At 39.7% G+C, this 21,271-nt stretch overlaps 1 protein-coding gene across 1 annotated transcript in view; it reads right to left on the reverse strand.

Moving 5' to 3' along the window:
- PHACTR3 (phosphatase and actin regulator 3) overlaps window positions 1–17,133 on the reverse strand; it is a 73,430-nt gene extending 56,297 nt beyond the window's left edge. The window contains exon 1 of the mRNA XM_008634844.2: window positions 16,963–17,133. The gene's annotated coding sequence lies outside the window, so the exon portion shown is untranslated. The remainder of the gene's footprint in view (window positions 1–16,962) is intronic.
- Between the last annotated feature and the right edge of the window lie 4,138 nt (window positions 17,134–21,271).

The following is a 21,271-nucleotide window of genomic DNA, read 5'->3' on the forward strand; positions in this document are numbered from 1 at the left end:
CAAATACACACCAGTCACCAGTCTCTGGTGCTCACTCCAGGCCTGCTCTACAGCACAGGACAGAGATTTGGGAGAAGGAATACTTACACAACAAAAATCTGACATAAATCAGAACAGCTACAGGGAAAGGTAGATAGAAAACAGGCACAGTGAGCGAATTCAACTTTTGTCTAAGGTTATGCATCCAACGTGGCTCCTTGTAAAACAGTTTTAAAGCTCCCAGTGATTTATACACTTGGTAGGTATGTAAATTGTAATGAAACCCTTCTTGGGAGGTCATTTCATCTGAATGAATGGGTCAATACTTCCTAGGGATGGTTTGCTCTGCTGGGTGTAACAGTTTGTAAATATGAGACACATGTAGGAAGTCCTTTAAGGGGAACATTTTTTCTAAAAATTAATTTAATCCACTGTCTACTGGTACTTCTCAACAGGCTAAATTGTACTCAATTGTACTAAATACTCAGCAGGCCTCCAAAGCAAGGTACCACAAACCCTCAGCCTTTGAAAAGATATATGTGTGCTTAAACACAGAGCAGAGTCAGATGCTATCAAGTCCCCAAGGGCGAGGGCACTTCTCACCTGTTAAATCCTGCATTAAACACCATCCTTAGCATGGAACTTTCTCAAGGCCCAGATAAGGGTTTTAAAGAACTGATCTAACCAAACTGCAGCATGCCTTCCAAAATTCAATTCTTCACTGGTTGAGGGCCAAGAGAAATAATTGCTTATCAAATTTACTGTAGTGATTATCACTATTTGCCTGAACCAAGACCACAATCTAGTCCTAATGGGAATGGCAGGATCTTCAGAGCAAGAATAAACATGGAAATTAAATATATGAAGCTGTCTCCCTTTTGCAGCTCTTGGAATGACTCCATTCCAGGTTGTTTCCTCCTTCTATTATAGGAACTAGGAAAAACAAACTACTGAGTTGTAATCCTTGGCCTGTGTAAGAAATGGGAAAACAGAGAGACAATGTCCCACATGGCAACAACAAAATGAGAATTTGGCAGGAGAACAGCAATGTCTGTCCTTTAACTCCCTGTGTCACCAAGCAGCCAAGCAGGGAGAACTATGGAAGTAACTGCAATTCCTCTTGTTAATGTGATTTATTGGCTGTGTCTGCATTAGCAAGAAATGCAGTGTTAGAAGTGGGTCTGTGAGCAGCTGGTGCTGAGGACTCAACACCTTCTGGCTGCATTTGTTAAGCAGCAGAGGTGTGATCTTGTGACTCCAACTCAACAGTGAACGAGCTCTTTCCTTACAAAGTGCAAAGGAAACACGATTCTTCTTGATAATAAAAATACCAACCAAGCTAAACAACCATCCTTCCACAAATAAACTAAGGATGCCTGTGTTTTCTTCCCAGAGGAAGGATATAGGTAATTATTTGTCTTATTAAACTGCAAGATTCAAAAGCCCCTAATCACACATGCAAATTTGTATGACTTGTTGGCACCAAAAGTCACCAACTTTGATCAAGACGTTGGCTCTCAAATTTTTGGTGAAGTAAAAGTTCCCTTGTATTGCATTTTACCCCATATTAAAGCTTATCTGATATATTCTCATACTGCATTTGTTCACTATAAATACCTCTGTCCAGAGTGGCAGGTACCTTCCTGGGGCCTTCCAGCAACACGTTTTAGCATCAATGAAATTGCTTTGCATAAATTAACATTAACAATGGCAATTTCAAAATTCCTAGAATGATGCTGAGGCTGTGACAGAGAAAGCAAATTTAATGCACAGATGGATGAGTTTCTTTCATCTTGTCTTCTAAGGTTCATAGTGCACTGAATCTAGTGGAGAATGGACTCTGCATTTAACCAGAGTTGTACTGGTTTTATTAACTGGAGTGAGTCTCCTTGCAGTTCAGTGCAACAACTGAGCTTTGTATTCATTTTTTAGTTCATAAAACATTCTTTCCACACAAACTAGACAATTGTTGCTAAAAACAATGTAATGTAATAATGTAATGGTGAAAAAAAAAAAGAAAACATGGAGTATCTATAATTTTGAGAAGTGTCCAGGGAGCACATGAGTACACTTCTGTTCTGCTGGTCAGGGCTTATGCAAAAGAACAAAATGTAACAACCATTCCCCAAACTAAAGTAAGACAGGAGGCTCTCTCCTTGTACAGACCAATTTTGTTAATTTTACTGGCCACAAGTTTTAAATTCACATTTTTTTAAACCAACAATCCTGGACAGTTCCTTTGTCTCCAGCTCTTGATTTTCATTCAGGACATGTTTTTGAGACAGAAACCTCTAATGAGTGTTTTTCTAACATTTGCCTTTCATCAGCAAGAATATTTGACTTTCTTTTCTTGTTTTCTTCTCTTATTTTCTTAATTTATTACTTTTTACACAAAAGGGATAACCAGATCTGTGACAAAACTATCATTTTATAACTACCACAAAATATGAACTGAATTTCTGTTTCAATGCATGAGATTTTTATTAAACAAGTAAATAATAGTCTTGTTCATTTCAACCATATCCTGGGCCTGTTTTTATGTCTCACAAAGCCCAAACAGCTTGGAAGGAAAACCAGCATGGAATATTTTTACCCTGTCTGACCTAAATTTATGTATGTTTTAGTTCTTCCAAGAGAAAGAGAAGCGGAATAACTACTCCCTCTTCTCAGTTTCTTTTCAGCACTTATATTTTAACTGTGTTCTCAGCTGCCTGCATGAGTCATGGAGAGCTGGAAACAAGAACCCCCCACGATATTGTAATAACTGCTTCCTCAGGAGGGAGCCTCTGTGTGTTTTGGGGGATACCACTAAAAAACCACAAAAATCTTCTTGTGCTAAAAACCTCCATGGGAAATAATAGAGGAAGTGACAATACCTTAGCTGCAAAAAGAGATTATTTATGAGTGTAATAATAATAAGGATACCCGAGGATTGCCATATTGCTGTCTTGAAATTCGTGTAATTGTTCTTCAGCATTTGCAGAGATTTCAGACTGCTGTTGACTTTGTGGATTGTTTTGTGTAATGACAGTATTGAATTTCACTGGTCTAGGCATAATTTGGACTTGGTCCTGTGATGTTCCAAGAAATTCTGAAATCCACACGCTTTTATAGGAACTGGAGGGTGTTCAGTGCTTGCCACACTGATCCACACTATTCCAAGGCACTAAGTTCATCCAATGCCTGTCCCTTCCTATACACTGTACGTTACATCCAAACCAAATCTCTTTGAAGCTGCCTAGGAAATATTTAGAAACAATGGGGGAAGCTCATGGAAAAAGAAATCCTACATTCCGAAATGCCATAATTTACTGAGGACAAGCCAGACCCCTCTTCCTTTGGTTCATGTCTGCACTGAGCAGGGCACAGCAAACCAGGGCAAGGATCTTGTGTAGTGAGAGGAAAAACAAAGAAAGGTCAACTTAATCATAAACCAAATTCACTGGTGGGTCAAATGGATTCAAAGAGCAAACACACAACAGTAAAAAGATGCTGTGAAACATTAACAAAGGCTCTTGGTATCAAACGTGCCCATCAGCTCTACGGCATTTATAGGCCTGTATCATTGTGCCTCAGAGTGCCCTGGCTCAGTCCTGTTGGCTGGAGCTTATCTGCCTCTAACACAGAGCTTCAGTCCTAAATTCCTGCACATGAGGTCAGACAAGGAGTTGGTCACACTGAAATCACATCTCCCTGTCTGAGACTCTTCCCTTTCTCACTGGGCTGCCCTTCCCCTTCTCTAGTCACATTCTGCTTTCACACCCCTGTTTTTGCTGTCCTTTCATCTCTGTACAGCTCTGACTTGCCCTGCAGCCTCCCCTCCCTGCTCAGTGCAGTTTGCGGAGCCTCTGCACAGAACAGCCTGACTTTAATCAAAACTATGCAGGAAAAGCCCTTCTTCTCCAAGAAAGCTTTTAGACATTACAAGTATTCAGGGTTCGTTTACAACATTGGGTAATGAAGCAGAGCTAAAAATACCATATGTTCCTCTGACATTGCCCATTCATTGCTACAAATGACTGGAATTTCTGTGACTGCAGCACAAAACTTGTTTTACGGTTTTGCTTTTAAGTGGAGCTGTGTATAAAGCTCTTTGTCACTTGGAATATCCCAGTGTTTTACATAAGAGGATAACAAAGTTTATTTGGAAAAGGCGGCGAAGCCTGCAGCTTGTTTTCCTCTCATTTTCTTACATGAATGAGGAGAGATCTTAGAATGTGAGATCACAGGAGTGGAACTGGCTGAACTTTCTCAGTTGTGAGAAAATACAGGGAGGAATTTATTGAGACTGCCCCCAGAACATCACCTCTGATTGGCAATTCAGTGCACTGGATAAGCAGAAGTCTTTTCAATCGGCTTCCAGCCTCCTCTGCAATCTGTGTAAATCTATTTCAACAACAGAATGAGATTATCAAAGCATGAGAGAGAACTGACACATAGGGCCAGATTGTTTGAAGATGTTTATTTTAAGTCATTTCACATAATCTTATGCACTATATTTGTTTTTTGAACTCAGAGAAACAGAATTATTTTTTCCCTAGTAATTAAAACTCTGAAGGCAGACACTCTTGCCTGCACAATAAAAGAATTTATAATATTTTAGAAAGTATTAAAAAAAAACCCTATAAAAACTCTCGACTAATTTCTTCCTTTCAAATGCTGAAATGATCTAACGCTATTAATAGAAGATTCTTTCTCTGTGGAAAATGTATTCTTCTATTTAAAGCTACTGGGAAAAAGCTTGAAAGAACAAAAAATTATGATTCTGACATCTGGCTATCAGTATAACCTTCAGATGATGAGTTCAGATAGCAGCTTTAAAATGCACACATTTATTTGGAAATAAGGCAAGGCATCATTTCTCCACACAGTTGTATCCCATGGCTACACCCCTGCTGGAATCCCACCCAGCTTGTCCCTTAGTGCTGGGGGAAGAAAACTGGAGGATCCCAGATTGACAGCCCTGAAAACTACAGGTTTTCCTTCATGCCCAAAACCAGGCAGAGCTGATGCAGCAGCAGAACCTCCCCAGGTGCTGCTCAGCCAAGCCTGAACCTGACCCAGATGCCCCAAGATTGGCAGAGCAGGTGTTGCTCTGTCCCCATGATCTCCCTGCAGAGGTACGAAATTGATACCAGAGCTGGGATGACATTTCCTGTGGGCAAAGGATGACAATTCCTGTCACAGTAAGTCAGCAAACAGAGCACCTCCCCAGGAGTTTAAAGGGACATTTTATAATGAATAGCTCATATGCTGCTTCCAGGCACCCGATCCATGAGGCTTTACTTCCCTGACATGTGCCAGCACTTGGTCATTTTCTTCACACACTGATCCTGCACCCAGGTGCCATTCTAGGAATTCACTCCAGCGCTACGTGCCTTGTCCATTCCTGGTGGGATCATGCACAGATCATATTCACAAAAACACGGGGGTATGTTGCCCAAAACAGGTGATTCACAATAAACACATCAAAACCTGAATAGAAGGCTTTTAAAGCTGAAAATCAAATACCTCTTTTGGATTTTGTTCTTGGTTTAATAAGGAAATGCAGGCAAAATATTTGTAAAGTGAACACTGTGCTAGAAATCTCTTAAGTAACCCAAACCCAAGTCTATCTCTGCAGCATTTGCATGGCTGTGAGTCTAAAATGGAGAGCTAAGCAGCATTCCCCATTAGCAGGGTGCTGGATGGGAGGAATTATGTATTTCTGTGATGTATGCATGGCACAGAATTAGATACAGCAGTTCAGAGCCCCTAACACAACATTTCTTCCACAAGAAGATGTATCTTCTTCCCTTAGAAGATACAGACATGCCAAGCAGGTCTTGGTTTACAAACTCTTGGGCTGGTATCCAATAAATTGTGTTTTAGGGTATTCAATAACAGATCAAAATGACCACGGTCCCAATGGTACAAAGTGCAGATCCAGTAGAAATTCATTCTCACTTCTCAAATTGTTTAAAATACATTTATTAGTCCACACTGTTCCTGCAAGCTTTTTGCTGGATCAGGTATCATTTCTCTGCACCACTTGGACTTTATGCTGTATCAAGAATTGTCTGTCTTCCCCCAGTTGGCATCAATCTGGCATAAAAGCACAGAGCTGGCATAAAGTGGATCACAGCTCTGGCTGATTTGACAGAAATATGGTAATTTGCCCGTGCCTGATCTGCAGGAAACCTGTCCTGCTGTTAGAAGCCCTTGTGCACATATCTGGTGTCAACATCAGCCTCTGGTAGGGCAGCAGAGCCTGGCAGTGCCAGAAGGTGATGGGAAACTAATGGAATATCTCTGCCTGTGCCCCAGCCCTGAGCTCAGGGTGACAAAAATGAGACATCACATGGTGGCTCCAGCCCTGTGCACATCCTTCTGCTCAGTGACCTCAACTCTCAACAGCAGCTCCTGCCACAAGAACAGCAAGGAGAGGATTTTCGCAGGGCATGAGCCTGTGTTGCGCAGCTGCAGCCAGCAAGGGGGATGCAGAACAGCTCTGTTTTCAGAGCAAAACAGACACCCTTCCCTCATGTTTGCTCTTCTTGGGTTTAGGCTTGGGGCTTTTGGCTTATGCACCACAAATTCAGCAGTTATTCTGTAGTCTGTATCTATATATTATATCTATACCGTATATAAGTATGCACGCAGTATTACATGTTATATTGTGTAACTACACGTTGAAAATCTAAAAAACACCATCAAGGAGTCTGCTGCTAATATGGATTTGATTATAAAATAGCTGCTTCTTGTGGAGGTCAGAGTGAGAGAGGGTTTGGGAGCTTGATTTTGGGGTGGCACAGTCAGCACCAGAGATCTTGTAAACCCAGCCCAGCTCCCCAGCAGAACCCAGTGCTCAGCCTGCCTCACTCAGCCAGGCTGTTCCTAACCCCTCCTCAATAATGCATCTCATTCATCCGAGGAGCATGTGTGATGACTTTCAAATAAAACAAGATAAGGCATCAGTTAGAAGTTGGACTTTGGCATCTATTACAGTGCTGTCTTACACGTTCATATTTATAATGCTCCAGTGCCTAAATGCACAGTGAAAGGGTTGTAAACAAGAGTTAACTGCAGTTCCCATTAAAGGCTTCCTTAGGTCTCCTCATCTCTCCTGCTATTTGTTTCCTCTGATTCTTTAGTTTCCCTTTTTTTTTTTTTTTGTTTTTTTGGTTTTTTGTTTCCCCACCCCCAGCCTCCAGAGCTGGCAGAAGGGCAAGGGGAGAAGGGCAGTGCTACTTTGTACTTAGACAACATCAAAAGTGAAAAGCTTTGACATTTCCCAAGCCAAAACTGGCAAAGCCAGCTGAAAAAAACCAAATGTTCCTGTTCCAAACTGCAAACTTTCCTTATTTGTTGAAAACGTTCCAGGGTGGCTTCAGGATATGCTGAGCCAGCCTAAAGGCAGGTTTAACTTATGTTTTGACCATTTAAGAAGGAAAACAACTGTCTTCTTCCATGATACTCTTTGACACTCAGCAAATAAATTTTACCATGGCGACTGTAAAGCCACTTGAGTCACACAAATTCTTCACTAGAGTGGTCCTCGACATCTTGTTCTACAAACTAACCTGGGCACTCAACAGTCATTAAGAATAAAAAACCCACATGAAGTAGCTGAGTATCATGCGTTAGTGTCATGTTTTCCAGTTGTTACTTCAACATAACAGCTGAGTCTTACATAATCTTGTTTTGTAATTGTATACCCAAGTGCTCTACAGAGCAGGAAAGCTAAAATGTGTAGTGGAACCTGAGTCAGCTTGTTCCAGTGCTGGAAAGAGAAACTTCACCTCTGAATATTGTTCCAGAACTCTGCTTCTTTATCTAAATCCTGGAGCCCAGCAAATTCTGACTGGTCACAGGCAGAGGAAGTTCCCCAGAGCTGCCCTGTGATGTGATACCTTATCTTGCTCTGAACATGGTAGAATTCAGAGTTTGTGAGGTCTGAAGGTGCACAAATGGATAATGTAACTGTATTTTTTTACCAAAACTGAATGCTGTGCAGAATGACTGCACTGACCTCCACAGAAAAATATTTTCAGTGCTTGTAGCATGCAGCTGTACACGAAGTATGTGCATACTTGGACCTAATTTGAGATATAGCTGCCACAGCTGGAGGTATGAATCATATAATGGCTGTGGGTTTGGGCTCTTCTGATGTGTAACCACTCAGCTCCAAAGCAAAGCCAGGGATTGCCAATCCCTGCCTTTCTGCAGGCTCAGTTAATCACCCCCTCCTTGACACCGTGCCCTCGCGTTCTGTGCAAACAGAATGACGACTTCACGATTTCCACAATGAGACCTCGCTGTACAAGCAGAATTTCTTGCCATGATTCTTCTCAAAATAGATTAATCTTTGTAGAAAATGAGAGCAGAGGCTAATGAGGGTTCAGGCACAGATGGGATGGCACCAGCAGCTACTTGCTACAAACACAGCAAAGTAATGGTTTCTAGCATGACATTAAAAAAACCAAGCCCCACCAGGATGCACAGCTGCAGGGGACTTCAGTTTGAAGTCAAATCCGATGCTGACTGGTTTTCTTCAGTGAAATACGACACCTGGTCTCCTTATCTCACCTTATCAATTTAATCACACTTTTAATGAGCAGAAATATAAAAAGTAAACAGTTCCCTTCTCTTCTTAGACTAATTTTCTTTCTATGCCGTTTATTTTGAATAACCAGAGTTCCTTTTTAGACCCCTGTTCAATATTTCATTCGAAGAATTTCACAAGCATCTTTGAAATGTTATTTTGAATCTTCAGCAATGTTCAATGCAAATTTCCTGGGATTTTCTCCCCTCTCAAACTGGGCTCTGTCTTTCAGAGTGGGGGAAGAGCTGTTTCATGGCTTGCTTATGAATCCAGCTCCATTCCCAACTGAGAGAGAAGTGAGAACTCTGTAGACCAGGTTACAGATGAACTGTGGGTAATTTCTGTATTAGCCCCCTATCTGTAGCTGGTCCATAAAAATCCAAATGTTATTCAGGGGTGTGTCACTTTCTGTTATGAATTCTAAATAAAGAATCATGAACTACTCCAAAAAAAAGTAGCCCAGTGGGATAAGAATCAAACAGTGTTTCAGCAGTTATGGAATGACAGATATATTTGTGTCTTGATACATGTGGAACTAACAGTAACTGGCATTGGTAACGGTGTTTGGGAAGATTCTGTGCAATTTTATGCTCAGAAGAAAATAATCTGATGTGTCATTTGGCATAAATTGCCTCCTCTGGATGTGCAGATCACTGCAGTTGCTGTCTCATTTTAATTGGGTTTCACTGTGCTAACTTCTCTGGATTATTGCATTTACCCCCTTCCAGATGATTGTTATATCCTGTATTGAAAAGGAATTATTACCTATCTTTCATCTTCTAGAGACAAATAAGAAAAACTGGGAAAAGTTCTCATTCTCTCAAAAGGGAGGTGAGGGGATCCTGCTGTTTTTCCCTACTTTGGGCAATATTTTTAGCTGGCTTCCAGTGGCAGTGCAGGTGCAACAGGCCAGGGAAAGTCTCCATGGGGCACTGTGCTTGTGCCATAAAATAGGCCCAGCTTTATTTTTCTGGCACTGAAAACAAGGGAGAAAACTTTTGACCTGCAGACATAGGGAGAGGAACAGTCTTTTGGCTTTATAACCATTGCCAGGTGTGTGAATTACAACATCCCCTTGAAAATTGCATATATCCCCTATATCCCCCCTCTTTTTTTTCTTTTTTTTTTTTTTAAACAGTGGGAGAGGGGCAAGGGAATGGGATGGATCTCCTTGCAAGCCCCTCTGGTTTTTGAACCAGTAGAATGCATGTGGATCAAATTCTCAAGGCTTATTTCCCAAAAGTGAAAATCAGAAATTTGCATTCTGAAAGTTTCTGATATTGGATATATTTGTCCATCTTCCCAAGCGCTGCCTAGGTAGTGGTGCCTGGTGATCATGCCTGGATAATCCTGCAAGAGACCGAGTTCTAATTTTGGCAAAAAATATAGTGCTGCAAAAATAACTTTAGGGTCTGATAGCTGAGTTTTTCGTGAGTGACAGAGCTTATTTTTCTTGAAGAACATTAACAGATTTTGCAGATAGACAATAGAAATTAATTAAATTTTCTGGCCCACATGGTTATTCAGCAGAGCTTGGTAAAGTGAGTCATAAGGGTTCAATAGCCCATGGTTTAATTTAAGTTACATGACTTCTACGAAAATCTTGAGATTTTTGGGGAGGGAGATGAACTTTGTGTAGAAAGATTTAAAGAACAAGGAAGGACCAGGGAATAAATCTGAAGGAATTTGGTGCACAAAGCTGGAGAAAGTTGGCACAAGCAGCCTCAGTGGAAGACAGGATGGAGAGACCCATCCTTCATGTGTAATAATCCTGACCTTTGCCTTAGTTTTAAAGTTATACTTGGTAGCCAAATTATACCAAATAGATTACCCAGGAGCAGAAGGTTGAGAGAGGGCTGGCTGCATTAAACGTTACAATAATTGTCAGAGTTGTCACTGTGGCATTTTCCTCTTCAACCACTGCACAAGGGGTGAAGTCAGGCATTTGCTGTACAATTAACAAATCGTGGGATATTCAAACAAATCAGTGCTTTCATCAGCTTCTACCATTTCGTCACATTACTTCTGAAATTGATTTTATATTGTAGGCCTACATATCCCCTGAAATACATTTCTCTGCATATGTGGAGCATGAAAAATTAATCCATTAACAGGTATTCTTTAACTAGGTCTCGAGAGTGCTGTGAGCCTGAATTATGCTGCATTTTCCAGTATCTTTTTCATTTTGCATGTTCTAGATAAAAAACTGTTTCCTTTAAAAATCGTTGCTCTCTTCTCTGTAATGCTGACAGGAGGGGAAGAGGATATTGAAAAGTTCCTCATCAGCATAAATAAATTAGAGTCCCCACTTCAGAGAAGCCAAGAGGAATGAAGCTCCATTAAATGTTTTAAGAGGAAGCTGGAGGCAGAGATGACCAAAATGAAGCTCCCCAGTCTAAATATATTAGCAACCCTCTCCACACTTGGATTTTTAAGTGCCACATAATCTATTAAAACTGAAACATCTTTGAAGGTAGCGCAGTTAGAGCAGGGATTGTGGTACCACGTATTTAAATAATGGAATATCACATTTGCAGTTTTTAAACCTGTATTTTCAGGTAAAAATTCAGCTTTCTGTTAATAGGGCCAGTGTTGTATTTCTGTCTCTCCCCAGGCTCCTCCTCTCTTTGTCATCCCTTTCTCTGCTGCCTGATGATGCCTCATTTTGCAGGATTTCAAAGATTTGCAAAAATTTCACAGCAGTAATCCTGTCATGCAGCCAGGGATGTATGTACACTATTTATAAACTGATACAGTTCCACTTGCTGCACAATAGCAAATTCATGATTAATCAGATATTATATTAGAGAGCTTCACACACAGACAGCGTTGTCAGCTCAGGATTCAGCCCCAAGTTTTATGGCATTTATACTTCAGTGTGGTTTTTTTCAGGCAGATACCAATAAATTGGACACTATTTACATTTTTTGCTGTCACTTTTCATAAAGACTGCCTTGTGCATGGGCCAAGATAGCCCAAGCCTGGAAGATCTGTTGATATTTCTTTGTACAGTCCTACCACTGACTTGCCTGGTGGCCTTGAGCAACCTTTTCCTTCCCTCTGGGCTTCATTTATCCTCTTTGAGTAAAAGGGACACAAGAAATTTAATTTACTTTGAAAGGTATGATTACCACTTGCAATGTCCACTGGAGTCTTGGGATAACAGATGGATGTGTGTTTAACAGACAGGACATTCCTGGCAGTTGCTTTGGCAGGAGGATCCTTCCCTGTGACAGGAGCCCCATTTCAGTGCTAGGGAGGGGGAAATGAGAAATGTGCCCAGTTTCTACAGTGATCCTGCTCCATTCATCCTGGCAAACTTTAATTTCTGAAAACCAACCTTTTCCCTACGGTATCTCCTTAATTTTTCCACTGCCATTCATTGTATTTTATGACAGTTTTATCTTGAGTTATGGGCATATTTTTCACCTGGGTTTCAAACACAGTATGTTTTTATCAACTTAAAGGCATCTTGCAGGCATCTTGCTTTTCAGACTGTTTATTTTAGGGTTTACTTTTTTTCCTGATCACCTCATTTTTACATGGTCCCTTTTCTAGTAATTAAGCACCTGGATGCACTGGGCCTCTGATCCCCCCAAAACAGAACTGGATTTTGGCTCTTACTCCTTCAACACTTTTGAACTGAGCCCCGAGCACCACTCCAGATGAAATTCTGAATTCACTTCTTGTGGGTCCTAAAACTGCTGTTTGACAAAGCAGTTGTTTACTGTGCCCAGAATTATTTATCCCTCTTGTCCTGAAAAGAGAGTGATCCAGGCTATATGAGGGGAATCTTCTACTTATTACTACTCTAAAATTTACAGCTTTTCCTTAGAATCTTTTTTTTTCATTGAAAATTCCAAAGCCCCATTTAAGTCTCTTTTATCCACTTGACGTATTTTTTTTCACCAAGATGGTTTTGCAAATATTAACAACCTCTGTAAACAAGACCAAACCACACAGGGGAAACTCCTCCTTAACCTGCCCCCTGAAGAGCCATTTGGAACAAATGGCTTTGCATAATACAGCTTTTTCTAATTAGTATCTCTGGCAATAAGCCACTTGGGTATGTTTGATATGCTTTTATCTTAAGATTAAATTTACATTTGCTCCTAGGTAGCTCTGACATCTTCATTCTTGTTTTAGATCTCTGTCACAACATGATTACTGTGTGATCACTACTCACAGCAAACCAGCCCCATTTGTAAATGGCTCAGGTTCATCCGCAGTGATGGGCTCTACAGTCCTGCCAAGTGAGAATTTTGGGGGGTTGTTTTGCAACTTGGCTCTTAGAATTCAAAAAATATTGTTGTAAAAGCTGCAGGGCAGGTTTAAGGTATATTTGGAGCCATATAACAATTCCAAGAAACAAGACAGAAAAACAACCAAGAAAATAATTGATAAATAAGAATGTTTTTTCTGAAGAGATTGCAATTAAATATTCTAAAGGAGGTTAGTCCAGCTTTACAGACAGACTTTGGCACAGATTTTAAAGAATTTTCCAAAGTTTTGAAGAACTGAATAAAGAACTGATCCTTTCCTTAGTCCAGTTTCCTAACCACTGAACTTCTTCCTACCACAGAGAACTAAGCACTTTCAAACATAATTTTTCAAGGGCAGATTCACTATCAGTGCTATAAATTGTTCCAGCTCTTAAGAAATCAGTTGATCTGTTACTGATTATATCAACTGAAGATCTGTCACAGGACTCTCCAGTACAAAATAAGTTAAACAATATAAATCAAATGAAAGTACTTTCATAAATGTTAGGAATATTAACAAAATTTCTTGTGCCACGAAAAAAATCCGTAACTTTAAAAAATTTTATGTTTAAATAGAAATTTTTTTTCCAATACTTGGAAACAATAAGAAAGTTCTCAGGTCACAGTAGGAAATGTGTAAATCAGATCAGTCATTCATCTAATTTATTTTAAGAAGTTTCACTGTTAGGTTCCCTACAGCTGCTTTAGTGAGAGTCTTTATTGTAAAGTGCCAAAAAGGATGGAAAATATCCTACCATGCAAAGTTACTTCTCCTAGACATCACTTTGTGAGATTAGAAACAGAAAAATCAAACTGCAATGCAAAGGTAAAGTGACAGCTACAAATCAAACAGGAATCTAATTCCATTCACCACACGGGCCTTTGGGATTTTCATACTTTGTGTGCTTGATCAGGTTTCATTTGATGGCCATTCATTAAGGAAAACATTCTTATTTCCCCAGGTAAATAAATAGATTTCTTTCTCCAAACAGCTTTGTACTCCACTCTCACTTTACCACGAGCTTGTTAAGTGGTCAGGTCAAAACCACAGAGCAGGAAAATACTAATGCAGAACTGGAAATCCTTTACTTGTTCTCATTTGAGGTTTGTTCATCTCCAACACCACCAGGAGAGCGAAGAAAAGTGCTCCAGTCACACAACTCTGAAGTTGTACTGGGCACTTTTTACTAAGACCATGCTGAAATAAATACCATAATGCCACCCCATGAGGTCTACAATAAATCAACTCCTTTTCAACCCACTAAAAACGACATAAATCACATTCTGTTAGCTCAGGGTTGCTTTGTAATTGCAAAATAGTGCCAGACTTCCAGTGGAGGACAAGATTTGAGATTCATAAATCAATCAAGTATCATTTACCAACTCATAATATCAATCACCATACAGCATTCACAGCATCCTCTTCTGTCTAACATTTAATGCTTACAGCATGGCCATTATAGAATATTATGGTGTGAAGGCTACCACTACTAGAAATTACACATTATAGATTCAATCTATTGACTAACACTAAAAATCCAATGGCAAAAAAAACTATACTGTTCATTTCAATGGAGATTAAAATATTTTTTTCTAGGCTCATTTTGAAGAGAGACACTGAAAATCTCCTTAACCCTTCAATGTGTATAATATAACTTCTTTTTTAAAGGGTTGTCTTAACTTGGGTTATTTCAGTGCTACACTTCACAACACTGCCTCAGAAACCATTGAGGGGGCAAAACTGAGGACAAGGAGCTGGGTGCAGGATGATGGAATACAAGTGGGAAAGGAAACAAGTAGCTGAAGGCAGAACAACTTCTTAATTGGCTTTGCTGTCAAAGCATGTCCTAAAACGCTGTCCCAGACTTAGAATTAAGAGAAGAAAAATTGTGCCTCGGAATGGTGAAGCGTAGGATTAGAAACGTGAAAGAGAGAAAGATCTGGAGCCAGAATTTTAAGAGAGACAAAACTCAGCTGGAGAGATCTAAGGGGAATGAAAAAAGTTGAATCCAAAGCACACTGTCCTCTAGAGCCTCAAATGGAATCCAAGATTTCAGACATTGTTTCTCTACTGGGAAATACCTGATGGGTGCTGGTAAAGGTTCCACCTTCATTCCCACCTGCTGGTTCAGTTTGTCACCCTGCAGCTCTCTGCAGGACCTCTGCTGCCTGAAGAACTGCAGACAGAACACTGATGTTGAACTCTGTGGCAGAAGGTCTGGGGCTGGTTTAATTGATATTCTGAAGTCTTTACTAGAGCTCTCACATGCCTGCTGTTAGCTACATAATCTTATGCAATATTCTATTGTCATTCCCTGAGAAACTGTATAGTGGCTTGCTTGCAAAAGCTGTGCATGGGTCAGGGAACTGTGGAAAAAGGAAGATGGAGAAGGCCTTGGAGAACTGGGTTCTGTCTCCTAACCCTGCCAGACTGCCAGGGGGGGAAAGTAAATCATTTAAACACAGTACAGCTGATGTGTAAATCTTCAGGTAGTTGAGAATCCACAAGAGAATTTAGTAAGACATTATTCTCTAAGCATGTGAAGTGCTGCCTTATCTAATGGGTCTGGAAAATCACAGTGTACACGTCTCAAGGCAGTCAAAACGAGCATTTTAAAATCCCTGATGCTCTGCACACCCCTCAAGCCTGTAAGGTGGACAATCCAGCCCCACACTACTCAGAGCTTTTGTGCAGCAGGTACTGTAGTGACAGGCACTACATAAAAGTTTCTGAATATATTAATAACTTCTGCCCTCACAGATTACTGGAGAAAAATGTGTGTGATGTGCACTTTAAGGCTGCATCACAATGCATATGCACCAAGGAACAAAGTGAAGATTGCAGAGGCAACCATAATTCTGGCACTTCCTAAGTTTTTAGTGCATGCCTTTAAAATCTCAATAATGTGCTTTTAACATAGCGGCTTTCTGGTATATAACATGTGATTATCTGAAATTACATATATATTTTCACAGTATCTGGAGAACATTTTGTTTTGTGCTTTAGAAGGATCCTGAAATCAATCGTTATTTAAATAAAACATCTTTGGCTTTCTTTTCACTTTGCTTTTGTGTGGAAGCCACAGAACAGCTTTTCACATAGCAGATGAATAATGTGTAGGAAGAGTGAGAGAGGAAGGGAGCTGATGGCTTCTTTTTAAGTATGTGAGTTTAATTTCACCAGGCACTTTATTTTAATCATAATGCAGATCCAAATTTGTAGGGGAAAAAAAAAGAATCTCCTGAATGCTCCTGTATGTTGGTTCATATACATTACTGAAAAAGTCCACATTCTGTAAAATAATCCATTTCTTTTCTGCTTTTTCCAACTGTAGCTTGAAAATGAATATACATTGATATCTAAAGTACTAGGTAGCATAAAAACATTCTGCATCTTCAAACTACAGCAAAATGCAGTCAGAGGCTTGCAGGACAACTCTTAGATTACCTGACCAGATTTAGAGGTTCCATAGACAGAAATTTTCTTGCACTGTTGGATTTTTTTAGCAAAACTTTTTCTCATCAGTGCCAAGAGGAAAGAAACAAACTATCCAGCACACGCCTAAACTCAAAAGTATTATGGCACTTGCAGTGAGAAAAATTCCTTGTTTCCTGCCCCCATTCCCTCCAGCTTCTCTGCAACGTAACTGCAGACAAAAATCCCTCTCCCTATTGGAAAAGTTTATCTATTGATCCTGAAATAAGCACGTGTAACAGTTATGCAGTTGATCTGCCAGCACCATCCCTGGTTCCCAGTTTGGGAAGAACACGTTCCTGGTTATGAAATGGATGATTTCAGAGCCCAAAGTATGAAAGAACAATCCTACTCGCTTAGGGAAAAGAGAGCCAATGGAATTTTTTTCCTCTGTTCCTAATGATCACAGAGATAACACATTCTTAGATATTTTATCACAAGCAAAACATCCTAGGAGTCCTAATTCCTTCAGGTTAAAAGCTCGCAGCATTCCCCCAATATAGAATCTCAGAAATATTTTTAAAATATCTGAAGCTTTAATGTCCACTCGCCTCAGCTAAAACTCCCAGTAAATAGATCAGTTTAAGGAAATAAGGCATCTGTAGCAGGAAGGAAGTATTTATCCATCTTTCTGTTCATTTCTTTTATCCCTTGCTACTCACCTCCGAGTGCTGCTGTTGCTCGGAGCACACAGAAGGCAGCAGCTCATTCCGAGGCAGAAAAAGGTTATTTCCTTTCACCCTCTGTTACTGCTCTCCCTTGAAACTCCTTCACTTTCTCTTTTCGAGCTGCACAGGAACACAAGGATGGACCCTTTGGGCTCTCTTCAGTTCTGTGTGTATTATGTAAAACAGATGAATGCATTTCCTATTTTAACCACGGAAATCATGTCTGCACTGACGGGCGCCGGGATCATTAACAGCGCACTGTGCGCAACGGTGAAAGCCCACGGAATGCTCAGAATCGGGCTCAGCTCTCTGAATGCAGAACCAGATGAAAATCTGAAAATCAACTTCTCTTTGCTGCAAAAGTTTCTCTTTTTCTCTCCATCAGAAGAAGCTGGAAATTGCTGTTTAACCAGTACCTTTCATTGGAAATGCTGGAGCAAAGCTCTAGACTTGGTGTAACACCAGAAACAAACACACTGGAGATGTTTTGGCCATTAAAATGCCTCTAACCCCAGTGTAACTTTCGATCAGCTACCACATCAAACCTGAGATTCCTTTCTCCCAAGACAATTTTGTCTCGTAGCACTGTCAGCAAACTGCTCCAGCCCTGCTTGAAAAGATTCCAGCCCAAATTACAGCAGTGAAAGCCTGTTCTGGCCTCTTCCCTTACTGTTTTTTTCTACAATATTTACATTTTATATTATCCCACACCAAGTCTTAGCCATAGCTCCCAAAATGCAAGAAAACAGTCTTTCCTTCCTGCAATCCTAAATGCCTTCATTAGGGAGACTTAATGCTGAAGTGTTTTGGAAGGCAGATGCTCTGGATTTAAAAGAAACAGGAGAGGACTCAGTGAACAGCTGCATTGCTCTCAGCTTCCAGAGAGCCATATTTCAGAATGGTTTTCTACATTATTTTGTCAGTGGGAACATATTATTACCATCTAAATTTAAAAACACTGGCTTTCCTGCACGAAGGCAAAAGCAGACTTAAAACCACAATGACTGTTCTGTGCAAGTATTCTGTGCCAATGATGCAGAAAATGAGATCCAAGTGAAAAACAAAGTGGTTTAGAAGGTCTTTGCTTGCAAGGTGTCTGTACAGAACTGGCCAAAAAGCACCGGTACAGGAATTCTTGTACATGTTAATCACTGTTCACAGTTCTTTGTTGAAATTTCATTCCATGGATGCTTCAGCTCTTCACCGAGTGCTCAAAAATACTAATGAGCACTATTGTATTGTATCTGTTGTACACTGAAATGCTGGAAATTAAACCCACGTTCCAAAGTTACAATTTTTCAGTTCTAAAGGACAATCTTTTCCAAGTGAACTGAGCACTGTCTGTTTCTGTAGATACTAGATCATATAATTCCTGAAAGAGTATTCTGGCAAAAATTCCACCTTGGAGCCCTGAGCATACCTCCTACTAGGGAACTGCCAAAACCCAGGAAGAAAATCTAAACACATTTTCAATAAAATCTTATAAATTTAAAGTAAATTGCAGTCTTTTTTTGCCCCAGGAAATAGATATTAACAGTTTTTCTCTTACTGAGTCTTCTTATGCATCATCTACAACCACCCACGTTTATTTTCCAGAATAGTTTAGTCAGTGACTAAAGGATCCACCGCAGCTCAGGTAAATTGCTTCTTCTGAAAAAAAGTGCACTAATCATGTGGATAATATAAAACTGATTTGGCTTAATTCAATGAACATATGTAAAACAAAGGCTTTCAGTGGACAGCCCATTGTTTATTCCCTAAGGGATACTTTAGGGAACAAGTTTAATGAAGTACTGCTTCAACAACTTATTATCACAGGGAGTCTTTTAATTAATGTCAGTGGCATAACCCAGGTCAAAAATTTTGCATAGGGAAATGTGGAAGTCAAACAAAGCAAAGGACAAACATCCTTGTACCTAAAAGCCTGATTTCTTGGTTGTATTGATCAGTTAATTGAAAAAAAAAAAATACAATGTCTATCTCTCACCATTCTGTGCACAGGTACCAGCCCTTCTACTTACTGAAGTTCTGGAAAAAGCTATGACAACCAAAGGCCTAACTTCAAGTGCAAATAAAAATATTAAGCAAAATCTCTATTAAAAATTAAAGATTCTTAGAGCAAAGTTCCCAAACATGTGCTTAAACTTACGCACTTAGTCTTTGCAAGGTTAACAGGATTCATCTGCCAGGGAGATGCCTTATTCCAAACAGGCTTCTTTGAGTTTTAAACCCACGTTTGCTAAGCTTCTAAATACTTGAAATTTAGGCACGCAAGTTTGAAAATCTGGCAAAAGCTTCTTAAATGCAAGTGAAAAATAAACAAATCTTTCCTGGTGCCGAAGTTTCTATGAATCATCGCTCTTCAGGCGCAGAGAAGTGGCTGTTACCCAATGCAGGAGCTGTGTCATGGCCACTCAGGCAATGCTGGAGGCTCCTGAGGCTGCAGCAACCAAGGTAAGAGGAAACTTTGGATACAGGACTAACAAGGGACTAAACATATTGAGGAAGCTGCTGCTTTGTACTCTTGCTGGTGGGCAAAATTCCCCAAAAGCTTAGAACAGCTTAACTTCAGATTTTTCAATGCCATAAATAAAACTTTTCCTCCTTACCAGACTCAGATTTAATCTTCCCTTTTTGCATGAGACTCAGAACTCTCATTTTTACACTTCCATATATGAAGCACCTCTGGCCACTTACACTGCAGGAATGAATAATCTCTACAGTGAATACAGCCCTTTCTACAGTACCTCTTTTAGAATCTGAGCTCCATTCATACACTTTGTATTCTCCATGGAATGGAGTTCTCCATTTCTTGGTGGAAACCACGTTTTAGTGAAGCTTTGCTTAGCAAACATGCTTCAAGTATGTGAACTTCGTAAAGCATCCTAAAGGTCTCCTGCTAAATTCTGTGTATGTGGCAATAGTTTTGGGTATAATAGTTTACATTTCAGCTGCCAGTGTATTTCTGTGTTAGAAGACATTCATTTATTTATGAGATTCACAGATCTTTGGATTATAGCTAAAATATAAGACTTTGCTGGTAATAAATTGTGACTCCCTTCACTGAAGCTGGGCAACATTCCATCTTCTAATGCTTTGTTGCACAACTTCTTAAAAAGTCTTCCAGTAAAAAGAGATTAAATTGTCAAAGTTACCAGGTAATGGCTTGGGCAGTGACAGAGCACAAACTTGGCACACAAAACGTATGTGGATATTGAAAATCTCGTTTCTTCATTGAGGAAGGGGTCATTGGGTGCAAAGTGGGTAGGTCACCTCTTGAAAATCCAAGGTGTTTGGCTTTTGATTCTTCTTCTCAAAGAAAAAAATGATAATGAGAAAATCTGTCTGTGTATCAGAATGCTGAGTGCTAATTTTAGAACTCTTCAAATAGAATCAGAAGACTCTTTGAGACACAGTGAAGAAAAATTGATATTTGAGGAATCCTTCTTAACAGGTTTTAAATTAGGTGAAATTAGGACTACAACATTCAGTATTTCTTAAATACTCATAAATTGTGTTTGGACTCAGTTTTGAGACTTTTCTATCAGGTTTCATGAATACTTACAGCAGAGGCATACTCATAAAAATTGGAAACAGCTACCCTTTAAAGCAAAAACTTTAAGATTAGATTTAGAAATACTGTAGAATGAGGCATTTGTTCTCTTGTTGTCATGAACCCAAAGAAACCTCTCTTATTTTAAAGTCTTTTTCATTTGAATACACTTAACATGCTTGGAGTACTTTGTTACTACTGCAGTAATTAACATTTGTAACCTTTGCTGATTTGGAATTAATGTTATATTTAGTAGAAAAAGAGAGACCAGAGATTCCAATATATTCCTGGAAGTATCTTTAAAATGTCCTAAGAATTATACTCAAAAGCTAGAAAATTCATACACTACTATCCCTGGGTGTCTTGATCCGTCTTAATTACTATATTTGGGGGTTTAAAATGTGACAATAAGTTGCTTTAATTTTCTCAATAAGGCATTTTTTCAATTTTTATTTTTATCATCTGTCACAGAAATCTGTTGTATGTGTAAGCAATTTAATGGTTCACTGAAAGGTTGTTATGCAACTGAGTTGTACAAAACCCTGTCCAAGCCCAGAAATTACTGTAAGGGGGAAACAGTGAAATGGTGAAAGGCTGAGAATTTAAATATGTTTTCTCTTGGTATTTCTATCTTTTGTTAGTGAGTTTGTAGAGCTCCTGTGAGGGCAAGAGGGAAAAGGTTACCTAATGTTGGGATGCCAAGGATAAAAAGCTGCTTCCCTGGGCAAGAGTCTGGAGCCATAAGGTAGC

Source organism: Corvus brachyrhynchos, unplaced genomic scaffold, assembly GCF_000691975.1.
Source record: "Corvus brachyrhynchos isolate BGI_N302 unplaced genomic scaffold, ASM69197v1 scaffold10, whole genome shotgun sequence".
In the NCBI taxonomy this organism is placed as follows: domain Eukaryota; kingdom Metazoa; phylum Chordata; class Aves; order Passeriformes; family Corvidae; genus Corvus; species Corvus brachyrhynchos.